This window comes from Spermophilus citellus (genome assembly GCF_964194105.1).
Source record: "Spermophilus citellus genome assembly, chromosome: 7".
NCBI classification, from domain to species: Eukaryota; Metazoa; Chordata; class Mammalia; order Rodentia; family Sciuridae; genus Spermophilus; species Spermophilus citellus.
In genome coordinates, this window is record NC_138188.1 from 56,629,116 (window position 1) to 56,645,322 (window position 16,207).

The 16,207-nt window shown below is 35.8% G+C and overlaps 1 protein-coding gene across 3 annotated transcripts in view; it reads left to right on the forward strand.

The window, feature by feature from the left end:
- Positions 1 to 16,207, forward strand: part of PPM1L (protein phosphatase, Mg2+/Mn2+ dependent 1L) — a 311,756-nt gene that overhangs the window by 176,909 nt on the left and 118,640 nt on the right. The window contains exon 1 of one of the 3 annotated variants that reach the window (XM_081301446.1): positions 11,703 to 11,844. The exons of 1 other annotated variant lie outside the window; for it this stretch is intronic. The gene's annotated coding sequence lies outside the window, so the exon portion shown is untranslated. Of the gene's footprint in view, positions 1 to 11,702; positions 11,845 to 16,207 lie in introns of those variants that run through there. One more of the 3 variants, XM_081301447.1, reaches the window with a different exon arrangement.

Genomic DNA, 16,207 nt, shown 5'->3' on the forward strand with positions numbered 1-16,207 from the left:
AGGGGGGAGAGTAGGGGATAGGAAAGGTAGCAGAATACAACAGTCACTAATATGGCATTATGTAAAAATGTGAATATTTAACAGATGTGATTCTGCAATCTGTATTTGGGGTGAAAATGGGAGTTCAAAACCCAATTTGAGTCAAATGTATGAAAGATGATATATCATGAGCTATGTAATGTTTTAAATAATCAATAAAAAAAATTAAAGCAGATATCTTCAGACACCTGAGGCTAAGTGATATAAAATACCTCTCTGTGAAGAGGAGAGCAAGAATTCTTGTTGGCTGCATTTCTTGTTGTTCTACCATTATTTTTCATTATCCTTCTTTAAGCATCTCCCATCTCCCTCTACCTTGTCCCTTCATTATATGGAGGAATGGAAGACATGAAAAGTTTGGGAGTTTGGTGGGAAATGAGCCATAGCTGACCAAGAATTTGCAGCATACAAGTAGGAATCCTACATCCTTTTAGTTGCCTTGACAGTTTTTCCTGAATTGAAAGCTGCAAACATTGCATGTGCAAAAGTATTGTCTCTTGCAGGAGGTAGAACTTTTTTTTTTTTCCCTCTCTTTCTCTCTCTGAAATACTCCTGGCCCAGGAATGTTGGAACAAATGACTTCAGACAATCTGATTACATAAAAAGGATTTTGATACATGGCTTTTTGTTTATGAATTTTAAATGACTGAATTTCTCTTTAATAAAAGTGCCTCTTGAGGAATGTGTTTAATGGAGGTTTATGAGATTATGGATTGTTCACCCTAATAGTGTAATTAGCATATGTCATTAATCCTATTCACACAAGGAATTTGTCTTTTTTTCTTTCCTTTTAAAGCTAGAGGGTAACAAGAGCAAATGTTTTCAACTTTAGCACATTATTCATTTTAAGTGTAAGTTGACAAGTGGAGGATATGAAAAATAAGAAATCTAAGTGATCAATTTTTTTAATAAATGGAAACTATTAAGCTATGTTTACAAAGGATGCTTCATGTCTTCCCTCTCCCATGCTGGTATTTGTGGAAAACAATTTCTTGATGCACCTTTTATTTTTAGAGTTGGATTTTCTGTGGATTATGTCTTTGCCTGCCCTACTCCTCCCCATCTCAGATACTTTTTTGTTAAATTTCCTGCTGTGATCAAAGTCAAAAGATTGGAAAAGATGAAAAGTTAACATTCAAGTGACTAATTTAGAAGATTACATATTCAGTATTCCCTTGCTCCCTCTTTCTCTGGGAGAACGAGGTGGTATGATCTATTGTTCTTTCTTTCTCTTCCCTTTCCATCTAACATCATATTATTATAAAAGTAATATGTATTCATTGTAGAAATCTTTAAAAATACAAAAAAGAGAAGAAAGAAAAAAAATTAACCTAAGACCACCACTGTTGACTACTTCTACACACTGGTGTACATCTTTGTTTTTTGTGTATGAAGTTCATGCCATAGGACATCCCCAAGCCCTCAAGTCACAATCAACATAATCCAGGTCAAGTGAAGACCTGTGCATTGCTTGCTGAAGGGGGAACTGCTAGGACCATGCAGAGAACTTGGAGAACCTGGGGAAGCACCTAGACTGTTTCCCTTTTCCTTTTTCATGCCTGGTGCCTCATTCCCTTGTTGACTAAAAAAAGTTTTGGGAGAGGATTTCTTAGTACTCCTTGCTCAAAGCGAATGAGAAAATTGAGATATAATAAATTAATTAATTATAATTTCTTTCTCTCTTTTTCTCTATCTCCTTCTTTCCTTTCTTCCTTCCTACCAGGTAGTCTTCAAGGACTATTCAAGTCCTTTTAATTATATATAATGACTCTCATAATGATTTCCATGAACTTTATATTGGTAATCATTTAATTCTCTCATCCTACAGGAAGTCATTTAGATTTTCATCTATCAATCAAATCTCACTCCAGCTCCATCTTCTTTAAAGAATGGTGTAATTTACAATATCCAGGGTAAGCTTTCTGTAAGGGAGAATGCTAAGAGAGTAATTGGGTATATACACTATATGTGTATGTAAATACCTCTTTCTTGTGTTTGGTTTAGTATAATTTAAAAGCAATAATCTATCAATTAGTGTTTGCTGGGTTGGAAATGCTGCAGTGCAGCAGAGACATTGGAAAAGGCAAAGATAGGCTCAGGCAATACTGATACTGAACTAGTGTTGCATAAATAGTGGCTACTGCAGCTCCCCTGTTTGTCTTTCCCAGCTCACTTGTCCTGAGGCCTGAAGCTGTGCGCCTGAGGAACCTGAAAGGAAACTGAGCTTCAGTGATGGAGTCCTAATTGCACCAAATCAAAGCTCATTGAGTCAGCCAGGTCATTAACTTCTTGATATTTAATTACGAGCTGCACAACTGCTGGAAAATGTTATCAGGGTCTTGTACTAAATCTGCTTCTAAAGAATGCATTTTCCCTCTGAATGGTTCTTGTTTTATTGTACTACAGAAAAATCAGAAGAACATTTTGACAATCTAGTAAACCTGAGGATACCAGCTGCTGTGTCCTTAGCCACCACTACTTTGCTAGGCCCACATCTAATGAAGAAACATATTTAAAGATGTGGGAGTAAGCTTGGACTCGCCTGGGTCAAACCTGTGATAGGACTTTGAAATGAGTCCTTGATCCAAGTGTTTTGTGTGTTTTGAGTCCCTCCAACCCCCATGTCCTCTATTACAACCAAGAACCTGCATGGGGAATTGAGGGAGAATTTGTAATTGAATTTCTTAACATTATTTTAATGGCTCAGAATTTCATTCAACCCTGGGTATCTAATGACATGTGAACTTATGCCATATCTTTGCAAAACAACTAAGTGAATAGTTTCTCAGATGCTTAATATTCTTTGAATATTCCCAAAGGTATGTTGTAAAACATGGTTTTAACATCATCAGAATTGTTTTTTAAGACACTAAATATTTTGATTGTATAATTATATCAGTTAATGGCAGAAGCATTTTAATGCAAAACTTCCTAAAATATGAAGTATTAAAAATAGTTGTGAGATTTGTTTCCCAAAAGGACTTAATAAAGTCTACCTAATATTATATTTAAGGAGGGTTTAATACATTTGTCACCATATAATTATGTTATTGATCATGACCACTTAAATTGCTTTCTTATATTTCTTTTCATTTCACAGAGGCAGCGCTGCTTGTGTATTAATAATTATGTAATGTTTGATAGAAAAACTCTATAGTAGAATTAGTTTCATTTGTGGAAACCAATCTAGTATGAATTTTGTGCTAGCCAAGTAGATTTCTTTACCCTCCTAATTTTAGTTTGTGATAATACAAATATGGTTTCTAGCTCAGTGCCGGCCTAGATGAAATGCACAATAAGTGTTAGCACTTTTGAACATTTTTATCATGTTCACTAAAATATTTCAGTTCATTTTTTTTACATCTAGTCATAGCTAGTATGTTTTTGTTTGACATAATTAAATCTCTGAATATTTACATAGTCTCACAGAATTAAAAGTAAACTCTATGAATAAATTTTAATAAAATGTGTTTTTCAAGTGCCAGTAAAACAATTTAAATTCATTTCATAGTCAGCTCTGAATTAAAACTCTTCTCATTTATCATCTATTTAATTTAGTGATGAAAGAATATGAAACATGTAAGGGAAGTCTTTGCCACAACAGGAATAAAATACCTATTGTCTAGTTAAAGCATTGCAACACTTGGTACTATTTTTAAAATTCTGTACTGCCAAATGTGCTATGTCCAAAAGTACAGTAAATTAGCATAAAGAGTCACTAAATGCGAGGAACTATTAATCTATAAGTTCAGGATACTTATTGTATTTTAATATTTAAATTATTTTTCAGTATTATTTTTCATATGTAAAATTAAAAGTATGTGGTTTAAGTCATTTAATTTTTTTTTTTTTAAAGACTGGCATCAAGGGCTGGAGTTGTGGCTCAGTGGTAGAGTGCTTGCCTAGCACATGTGAGGCCCTAGATTTGATCCTCAGCGCCACATATAAATAAAAAAAATAATAAAATAAATGTATTGTGTCCAACTACAGCTAAAAAATAAATATTTTTTAAAAAGACTGGCATCAAGAATGTTTGCCCTAAATTATTAAGTGTTTTAAAATTCTTAAGAATTTCATACAAGAGGGACTGGGGCTACAGCTCAGTGGTGGAGTGCTTCTCTAGCATGCGTGAGGCACTCAGTTCTATTGTCAGCACCACATAAAAATAAACAAATAAAATAAAGACATTCTGTCCATCTACAACTACAAAAAAAAAAAAGAATTCCATACAAGATTTTTTCCTGCTGCATTTTTCTATCATGACTATTTATTATCACTATACTCATGTAATGTTGAAAATCGGTCAATTTTGCTGCCTTAGTTAAGTCAAAGCAAGAGAATTGCTGTTATTTAATAAATGGATTTTTTCAATGTCACTAATGTGACAGCAGGACTTTGAAGCCATCTGATGCCTTAGCTGGTTCTGTTAATTCAGTAATGGCTTCACACTGCCAATTGATGGCTGCTAAGTCACTAAAGTTAATGTAGAGGTTTTAGAGAAACTTCTGTTCCAATGATACATGAAAATATGAGCATATTTTTAACCTTCTGGATGATCAATATGCCTTCTGTTTGTTAGGCTTATTCACTTTGAGAAATTTCCATTTAATGTGATACAGAACAGAGAACAATATTAGGACCTGTGAACTGTTATTTTTCCTCAGCATTAGTCTATCAATATTGTGGTGAATTTTCCAAATTTCAAGGTTATAGAGGTTTACAGATTCTTTGTAGCTTGCCTCACATTGACTACTTCCAATGGTAGTATGCTAGAGGGAAATAAATAATTATCTACATAAATTTCATAGGATTAAATTTAAAACAAAAGGAGATCCTCAGAATCTGTTAGATAAGGGGACTGAGGCTTCAAGGTTAAGGAATATATTCAAGTGCACACAGCCACAGAACTAGCTGGTTTCAGTGTGACTGGGAACCCAGGACTCCTGATCTTGTTCAGGATTCCTTCTAGAAACTGGAATAACAGAACACTGTATTGTCCCTTGTTTTACTATGGAGTAGAGTGAATAGCCTAAGGAAAGCATGCCTAGCCCTCTTCCAAGATTTTTAAAGCAGGCAGGTCATGGGGAAGAGACTTTATTATTAGAATAGGTTCAGGTAGGAGCACAAGGACAGAGCAACGAATTATAGGGCTGAAAAATGGGTATAAAAATAGTATATATCTTTAAGAGTTATAGTGAGGAATAAATAAGAATTCATTTAATGCTTAGCCTAGTTTTCACCATATAGAATGTTTTTAGTACACATTAGCTGTTTTTAATTATCATCATCAGAGTTAAAATTCCTAAGGATCATTTCATGGTTCCCACCTGCTGTTAGTGTCTTATCGTCATTTCCTCCACCTCTTCCTCTCACCCCAACCCTGACCTCCACACTTGATCCCAGCCCCATAACCTTCCCACCCTATAACCCTCAAATGCAGCTTGTTTTTGTTCTCTTTTGTGTCTGTGTGATCTGTGCTATTGGCCTGGATTGCCCATTACTCTTCTCAGCAAGCTTCCTCTGGAGATTTGGTTCACATATCCCTTCTGACATAGTGCTTCCAAGTGTTCTCAATTAGACACTTTGTAGTGTGTTCAGGTTATTTATTTATAAGTTATCTACTTCCTTAAATCAGAAGTTCTTGAGGGTAAGGAGTCTTCAGGAGCATTCAGCATAATGCTTGGAGTATCAACAAACACTCAATAAATGTTGAAAGGATAAATGATGAGACTCGTTTAGTAACCAAAGTTTGGCTACCCCTTTACTTTTCCTACTTGTGGGTTTTGACAGTTGCTGGCTTAATGAACACGAGGATAACCACCCGTTACCACATTATTGTTTCCTTCTTGAATAGCATAGATTAGACAACTTGCTTGATTCATGAATGCCATCTGGTGGAGAAAAGGATAACCACAGGTGCAAACTTAACCAAAATTGTATGGAAGTTAAGGTTGTCACTGTTCATTAATATGGAAGTTTTCACTGCTTCTTGGTAGATTCTGGAACCATACTTGGGAAAATATCCCTGGTAATTGTTACTTAATTCTTGTGGATTGGGTCTTAAGAAGTTGATTAATCTTGAATACTGTTTAAAAACATCAATTTGGTTAATAAAATAAGATGTAAGCTATTAAATATTGTTTACTTATAAATATAGTAATTTATGTGGATTAAGACAAGTTGATTAAAATTTTGGATATTGAATTTATAAAATGTTTCTATGACGCTGAATTCTTTTTTATTCATTCATTCATCAAGAATTTATTTTATTTTTTTTTATTGTTGGTTGTTCAAAACATTAAATAGTTCTTGACATATCATATTTCACATTTTGATTCAAGTGGGTTATGAACTCCCATTTTTACCCCGTATACAGATTGCCGAATCACATCAGTTACACTTCCATTGATTTACATATTGCCATACTAGTGTCTGTTGTATTCTGCTGCCTTTCCTATCCTCTACTATCCCCCCTCCCCTCCCCTCCCCTTCCCTCTTCTCTCTCTACCCCCTCTACTTTAATTCATTTCTCCCCCTTGTATTATTTTTCCCTTTCCCCTCACTTCCTCTTGTATGTAATTTTGTATAACCATGAGGGTCTCCTTCCATTTCCATGCAATTTCCCTTCCCTCTCGCTTTCCCTCCCACCTCTCATCCCTGTTTAATGTTAATCTTCTTCTCATGCTCTTCGTCCTTACTCTGTTCTTAGTTACTCTCCTTATATCAAAGAAGACATTTGGCATTTGTATTTTAGGGATTGGCTGGCTTCACTTAGCATAATCTGCTCTAATGCCATCCATTTCCCTCCAAATTCTATGATTTTGTCATTTTTTAATGCAGAGTAATACTCCATTGTGTATAGATGCCACATTTTTTTTATCCATTCATCTATTGAAGGGCATCTAGGTTGGTTCCACAGTCTTGCTATTGTGAATTGTGCTGCTATGAACATCGATGTAGCAGTGTCCCTGTAGCATGCTCTTTTTAGGTCTTTAGGGAATAGACCGAGAAGGGGAATAGCTGGGTCAAATGGTGGTTCCATTCCCAGCTTTCCAAGAAATCTCCATACTGCTTTTTTTCCAAATTGGCTACACCAATTTGCAGTCCCACCAGCAATGTGCAAGTGTACCCTTTTCCCCACATCCTCGCCAGCACTTGTTGTTGTTTGACTTCAGAATGACTGCCAATCTTACTGGAGTGAGATGGTATCTTAGGGTGGTTTTGATTTGCATTTCTCTGACTGCTAGTGATGCTGAGCATTTTTTCATGTGCTTGTTGATTGATAGTATGTCCTCCTCTGAGAAGTGTCTGTTCAGGTCCTTGGCCCATTTGTTGATTGGGTTATTTGTTATCTTATTGTCTAATTTGTTGAGTTCTTTGTATACTCTGGATATTAGGGCTCTATCTGAAGTGTGAGGAGTAAAGATTTGTTCCCATGATGTAGGCTCCCTATTTACCTCTCTTATTGTTTCTTTTGCTGAGAAAAAACTTTTTAGTTTGAGTAAGTCCCATTTGTTGATTCTAGTAATTAACTCTTGTGCTATGGGTGTCCTATTGAGGAATTTGGGGCCCGACCCCACAGTATGTAGATCGGAGCCAACTTTTTCTTCTATCAGACGCTGTGTCTCTGATTTGATATCAAGCTCCTTGATCCATTTTGAGTTAACTTTTGTGCATGGCGAGAGAAAGGGATTCAGTTTCATTTTGATGCATATGGATTTCCAGTTTTCCCAGCACCATTTGTTGAAGATGCTATCCTTCCTCCATTGCATGCTTTTAGCCCCTTTATCAAATATAAGATAGTTGTAGTTTTGTGGATTGGTTTCTGTGTCCTCTATTCTGTACCATTGGTCCATCCACCTGTTTTGGTACCAGTACCATGCTGTTTTTGTTACTATTGCTCTGTAGTATAGTTTGAAGTCTGGTATTGCTATACCGCCTGATTCACACTTCCTGCTTAGAATTGCTTTTGCTATTCTGGGTCTTTTGCTTTTCCATATGAATTTCATGATTGCTTTATCTATTTCTACAAGAAATGCCGTTGGGATTTTGTTTGGCATTGCATTAAACCTATAGAGAACTTTTGGTAATATCGCCATTTTGATGATGTTAGTTCTGCCTATCCATGAACAGGGTATATTTTTCCATCTTCTAAGATCTTCTTCTATTTCTGTCTTTAGGGTTCTGTAGTTTTCATTGTATAAGTCTTTCACCTCTTTTGTTAGGTTGATTCCCAAGTATTTTATTTTATTTTTTTGAGGATATTGTGAATGGAGTGTTTTTCCTCATTTCCATTTCAGAGGATTTGTCGCTGATATACAGGAATGCCTTTGATTTATGCATGTTGATTTTATATCCTGCCACTTTGCTAAATTCATTTATTAGCTGTAATAGTTTCTTTGTAGACCCTTTGGGTCTGCTAGGTATGGAATCATGTCATCCGCAAATAGTGATAATTTAAGTTCTTCTTTTCCTATTTTTATGCCTTTAATTTCTTTCGTCTGTCTAATTGCTCTGGCCAGTGTTTTGAGAACTATGTTGAACAGAAGTGGTGAGAGAGGGCATCCCTGTCTTGTTCCAGATTTTAGAGGGAGTGCCTTCAATTTTTCTCCATTCATCAAGAATTTATTGAACACCTACTGATGTTTGACATTTGTACAAAGTACTAAAAAACCAGAGATGAACAATATACTATCAGCCTTGTTCCAAATAATGAATATTTAGGTAATAGACAAAGCAAACAAACTCCATTTAGATTTATCTAAGAGTTCCTTATATTCATCCAATGTGCATTAACAACATAGACTCTGGCGGACATGATGGCGCATGCCTGTAATCTCAGCAGCTCAGGAGGCTGAAGCAGGAGAGTTGTGAGTTCAAAGCCAGCTTCAGCAAAAGTGAGGCACTAAGCAACTTAGTGAAACCCTGTCTCTAAATAAATACAAAGTAGAGCTGGGGATGTGGCTTAGTGGTCTAGTGCCCTGAGTTCAATCCCTGGGTTATCCCCTTTCAAAAGAACACCAAACATAGATTTCAAGTTACCAGTTTTATTCATAACATTTTAGTGGATTTTCTTAGAGTATCTGAATCTAAAGAGAATTTCTTAATGACTTTTGATAAGTAGATATGCATTTCATATTCACATTTCTGCACTTCTTATGTTCCATTTATCTGAAGAATTTTTAAAATTTTTTAATCCATATCCCTGTAATAAACCAGGAACTAAGCCAAAACACCTGAGCAGAAAACAATGGTCACAAAGTACATGTACTTTTCTCTAATAACAAGGATAAACAGGGCTGGGATTGTGGCTCAGTGACAGAGCGCTCACCTGGCACACCTGAGGCACTGGGTTCGATTCTCAGCACCACATAAAAATAAAATGAAGATATTTTGTCCACCTACAACTAAAATATATATATAGGGGGGGGACACTAAACATTTTCCTAAGTCTAAAGGCCACATACTTGTGCATAAAGTAGCTTCTTAGAAACAAGATTAGCTCTATGGAGGAAAACCCAGAGCTTCTCATAGATTATACATATTATACATATATATGTATAATTATATGTTATAATTATACATAAATAATTTATATGTATTTATATATAATATAATTTATTATATTATTTATTATTTATTATATTTTATTATATTATACATAATTTACATATAAGCATATATAATTTTCTTCACACTGGCCTTTGTTGATGGGCACCTAGGCTGCTTATATTATAATTTATAATATATATTATTCATAAAATGGATAGAATCAGAAGTCATCATGTTAAGGGAAATAATCCAGACACAGAAAGACAAATTTCACATATTTTTCCCCATGTGGAAACCGATAAAAATAGATGATCTCAAAGTAGTAAAGGGATTTTCAGGGAGAGGAAGGGGAATCAGGGAGTGGGAGAAAGGAGAGAGCAAGAGAGGGTAGACAGGAGGGTAGACATAATAAATACAACATATGCACATATGGAAATGTCACAGTGAAACTCATTAATTTGTCTAATATGAGTTAATAATAATAAATCAAAGTATATCTTTGATAAGAAAAAGCATTGCCACAAATAGAAGAAACTTTTTTCATCATTTAGTACAGTTGAGTTAAATGAGACACTCACTTATATGGAACTCTTCATTCCCTGATGGTGCTCATTAAATGACATATCATGCAATTGAATTATCGTCTGAAAATTTCGTCTGAAAATTACATAAAATACATACATATGTAACCAAATTTAATTTCCTCTTTAATTGAAGAACTGGAAAGAACCTCAGAAATTTACCTAGTGCTTGGGAGGGATACCATTAGAGAATTCTTTTTTTTTTTTTTTTTTTAAAGAGAGAGTGAGAGGAGAGAGTGAGAGAGGAGAGAGAGAGAGAGAGAGAGAATTTTTAATATTTATTTATTTATTTTTTTTAGTTCTCAGCGGACACAACATCTTTGTTGGTATGTGGTGCTGAGGATCGAACCCGGGCCGCACGCATGCCAGGCGAGCGCGCTACCCTTGAGCCACATCCCCAGCCCCAAGAGAAAATTCTATTAAAATAAGTTATAATTTTGTTTTTTAATGAACTCAAAGGAAAAATTTCTAGCAGAGTTGGCAACTTAATTTATAAATAACGATTCAATGCAAGAATGTCCAGCCATCTGTTTTCTAAAGCTTTGTTAACCTTCTCCATCTAATTGCCTGGATGTGGACATATAATTTGAGTTTGAAAAGAAAACTTTGTTTGTTGCATGTGTTTCATAAGTCATGTTGATTTACTTAATGATATCTTGATTGTAGGGGACTTAAATTAACACAGTACCTTTTGAAGAAGAATCACAGATACCATACAGTGGGGAATAAAGAGAAATTAATAATTGAATTTTACAGATGGCAAAGTTTATATTTTTCTAGTCTGACCATTTCCATATGACATTTGGAAATTGCTTTTTGTAACAGTAAATCTTTAGGATATGGAGTATCTGGGTATAGGACATAAAGATTTAGGACACTGCTTCATACCAGATGTGTTTTTTTTTTTTTGTTTGGTTGTTTGTTTTGCTATTTCAGAGATACTATCCTTCACTAAACAAATTCACTATTTTCTAAGGTTGGAACAGCTATGGATTACTTTGATTATAGATTTATTGTGTACCTGCCAATCTACTGTGAATCCTAACTCAAACTTTACATGTCTCTTTGGAACCTTGTTAATTTTCTTATGATTACTGGTTCCTGACAAAAAGCAGTTGGGGAATCTAAAGTTACTTAAGTTAGTTTTTTATGAGGCATCACCATTTTCCCATTGTGTTTAGGATGCTTAATGACCTTTTCATTTAATCTTGCATCAAGTAAAGCAGCTGTCCCTTATAATGTTTGGTTGTATTTTTAGCCATTTGTTGCCTCTGACAATTGCTATCTGTTTACTGTGGGAGACCAACCTTGCACATGACTGAGTCATACTCCCCGGCTGGGTGCTGAGGCGCTCAGTCCAGAAATGTGGCAGAACTTTCCCCACCCTTCTTGGGTTCAAGGGTTGGTGTCTTGTGCATGGGTGAATCTTCCATGGAAGTGCCTTGTATGTGTCCCCTTCTCTTACTGTGCCCTTGGATGTGGCCTACCCAGATGTCAATCAACCTGCTAACAGTGGACATCATGAAGATAGACTCAGCCCCTTGAAACCTGACCCCTTGCCTCATTTAAATAGCTTCTCCTCAATAAAAGGGGTCAGCAAGTGCTCTTGCTCTCTCTCTTCCTGCGGACCCTTAAGGTCAGAGGAGCTGTCCTAGTGACCCCAAAGAAAAAGGTATTTATGTCTCTTGTGTGGTTATTTTGTGCAGCCCAGTCAGCCCAGTTCAACTGGAGTGACCCCTGAGCCTTTTAGTCACCAGAACAGAAACTCGGCAGGCTACATTTCCTAAAACTCACTTTAACTTCTTAGGGTGCATGGCAAAGTAGAAAGAAATGGAATACTTAATGAAAATCTCTAGGGTATTAGAATTTTTAAGACACTTTGTTGCTTTCACATAATAAGTGTATATACTTATGTTTCAGAATGAATTACATTGTTTTGTAATTTTCTTTTAAAATAATCATCCCTATAGCTATATTGTGAGCTAATTCAAGGTGAGGACTATGTGCAGCTTATTTTTATATGCTTGGAACCGAACACCATGTTCCATAAATGAAGGCACATAATAAATGCAAGCTATACAATACTAATAATATACCTATATACATGTCTGCTAATTTTGCTTTAGTTTAGCCACTGTATACCAGGATTTGGCAATCTTTTTTTCTGTAAAGAGCCATGTAGTAAATAATTTAATCTTTGTGTACCATACAGTCTCTATCTCAACTGCTAAACTCAACCATTGTAGTATAAAAAGTAGCCTTGGACAATATGAACAAATGGGTAGCACTGTTTTCCAATAAAACTTTTTTTATAGAAACAGGTATTTGGGCTCTAGTTTGCCATTCTGGATTTAGACCAACATTCATAAATAAGACTCATCTCATGTGCTAATTTTGATTGATTGGTGGCTGCCTTGGAATACTGTATTGAAAAGGATTTTGAAGGTGGATCTGGACTCAGTGGTAAATAATTCTTTGATTGATCAATAATATACCATAGGCATTATTTGTATCCTGCCTATAATTTATTTGATGGATGTTGTGACTTGTGCAGATGGTTGTTTTCATTTCTTTGCACTTCATGCCAAAAAACTCAGAGTGAGCTTTTAATTGATCTCTAATGAATAAAGACAACCTTAAAGCATATATTTTGTGTCTGAATTTTACCACTAGTTTCATCTCAAATTTATTATCTTATTTTCTTAGTCCTGAGTTTCTAAGTTTTGCCTATACAAAATATTTATGAAACTATAGATTTTGCTGAAGAAAAAAGGATTTCTGAATGTGTGTAAGGGCACATATGTTAAACACTGATAATATTATCTACCTTTCAGTGTTGTAGTGAGGAGTAAATGAATTAATTTGTATAATGTACCAAGCATGGTACCTGGCATATAGAAAGTACTCCATGGATGGTAGCTGTGGAAAAACCTGGCCAGCTCATCTGTAAGGAAAATCATATTACTTCTGATTTTTCCAGCTCTTCTCTGTGTAAATGGGAAAAATCTTTCATATGTGTATGCTCTCTGCAAGGGTGGAACACACCTGTAATCTCAGTAACTAAGGAGGCTGAGGCAGGAGGATCGAAAACTCAAGGCCAGCCCCATCAACATAGCAAGGCTGAAAGCAACTAGTGAGACCCTGTCTCAAAATTTTTAAATTAAAATTAATAAAAGGGCTGGGGATGTAATTCAGTGGTAAAGTACCTGTGGGTTCAATCCCTACTATTAAAAAAAATTAAAAACTCTGAATTTCCTAGATTTCATCTTTTGGAACTTAGTCTCTTCCAGTGGGAAATACTAGACTATACTACATTGGAGACTTTTTCCTGTTTTCTGTTGTGGGGAACTTTTTGCATGGAATAGTACCATATATTCATACAGGAGGACAATGAGGTGGGCTTTGGTATCTGGACACCTCTGGGCTTATTTCCTAGGCAATTAAAGTGTCTTTTTCTTACAATACTATGGAGAGGGGGACTCCTGTACATTTTGTAAAAGAGAAAAGCTGATTCTTCATTCTGCTGAATTTTTGGAGAAAAGTTTTAAAATGTAAAATGAATGATTTCAAATTAGTTGGTGCTTATCAGTTGATACTATTTAAGCCCACAGTTTCCTTCATAAAAGAACCTTTCCAACTTAAAAACAAAATGAGTAATATAAGACACCAGCTGTTTTATGACTCTGCATGTCATAGCAAACAGGTCATAATTGTAAATTCAACAATTGAGAGAAATGTGAGAGGAGGGCTAATGCTCTGACAGTTGTCTGTACTGAAGTAGCAAGAAAGAGAAAACATGACAAATGCACAGGTGTTAAATTGAAAGTCAAAAGCTTGTTGAGACCTAACATTGTTCTTAACTTGGATTCTTTATAGTAAACCCATTTTAATGAGAAGAATTTCAGAAACTATTTTTTCCTGACAACAAATAGAAAGTTATTACTTGTTTGATTTGGCCAAGTGTAGTGTATTCCTCCCTCCCTTATATTCCTCAATAGACCTAATGGCTGATATTCAACACTTCAGAGCACAAATCAATCTTGAGGCCTTTCTACCCTATAAAATTATGAATTGTGTTCATCCATGGCTCTAATTTATCTGTTTTTTTTTTAATTTTGTATCAATACAATATTTTGTCTTTCCTTTTAAAAAAATGGGATTTTTTTATTTAATCAAAAATATTTATTGAGACCAACTCTGGGTCAGGCACTAGAGACAGAATTATGAAGAAAATGCCCAGCCCCTTCACTTATAAACCTCTCACACCTTTGTCTGTCAACCCCTTATCATTTTTGACATCTTGGCTCAAGCATCATTCCCTCAGGGAAGCCTCACCTGCTACCCCCACACCAGGCTGTTAGTTTGTGTGTTCTCTCAAAGAATCTTGTTACTTAAGTCATTATTTGGTTAATTTCTGCCCTCCATTAGACTGTGAGCACCACAGTCGAAAGCACATGTCTGTTTTTACCCATTATTTTCCCCTAGCAGCCAGCACAGTGTCTGGCACATAGAGGATACTCAATAAATGTTGGCTATGACTGTGCCCATGACTGTGCACCTGCTCATCCAGCTGTTGTCTTTGGAGTTGCAGGCGTTGGAATAAGATATATATTTCTTTGTAAGGTTCATGAACTGTTTTCACATTCATATTTTTAAATGTGTCATTTTATATTTACACAAGCAGGTGCAGCCACTGCTGAAATTATAGCTTTTTCCATACAATTATGTATCCTGTTTTTCCCTTGCTAAAATAAGATACCCTTTAAACCCCATATGCAAAGTTATGCAACACTCCTTGTGATGCAGATTTCCTTTCCCTTTTGCTACATTTTGCTTCACTTCTCCAAGGTTCAGAATTCCTTCAGCAGTCCCTGGCAGAGGTCAGTTCAGTGTAGTGCACAGGCTTGGGCATGGACAAGAGGAAATTACTGTGTTATCAAGGTGCTTTGCCACAGGTCATTTTGTGGCCTGTTTTGCACAGCTTGCTGAGACTTGCTTGATTGCCCACAAACTGCTGGGAAAGGGTTCCAGGTGCTCCCTGCCATCAGAAGTACTCAAGTTTAGTTAATTTGCTTCAGGGAAAGGCTCATCCTTTCCGAGGCTGAACAGATTGGCAATTTTAAGTGATTAAAAAAAAAAAAAAAAAAAAAAAGCCTGTGGCACTGAGGCCATGGAGCAGTGTCAAGGTTGCATACAGTTAAGGTTTTTGCAATAATTAAAAGTTTTTATTTGCCAAACTGAGTCCTGGGATATGCAGGACTATTATTGTGAAGGGGAGCTAGTTCAACTGTAGCTATATCAAAATTTGTTGTGCAGCTTTGTAAAAATGCACAAGTTTCAACCTTACCAAATCAAAATCTCTAGGGGATAGAATCATATTTTACCTTTTAGTGAAACTGTTAAAATGTAGCACAGGTTAAAAAAGCAGATCCTAGATTCCTTCCTGCCCCCACCCCAAGACCTTGAGGACCCATGAATCTGCATATTTAAAGAAATCACCTCCTTTCTCTACCCCAGGTGACTTAGAAGCTGTTGGCTGGAGTACTGCCTATGGAGAAACACTAATCAAATCCAGCCACCTATTTTGTGGCTGCAGTATGACCCTGTTTATGAACTTTATACCTGGATTCCAAAAATAGGACATTGGGGGTGGGGGTGGGGGAGGGAGGGAGAAGAGGATCTGCTGCTCACAAAGAATTTTAGTAAGGTTCAAAATTACACAAAAATAATTCAAAAAATATTAGGAAACACATTCTCAATGTGAGATTCAATAGACTCTGGCTGTATCCAAACTGGCAGTCCCTGCAACTAGTTTCCTATGGTATTAAATAAGATTTACATGCTTAATAGCAGAAAAGAGGCAAATGTCAGAGAAGAAACACTGTGGGCCTGGACCTTTTTATGTTTTTTTTTTTTTTTTTTTTTGGTAGAATTATCATTCATAGAATACTAAGTCTGGTTTAAAAGTACCCATTCTCCATCCTTTTCTTCTGGAAACCCTACATTGGATTAAGTGTCAGGAGAATCCATGTATG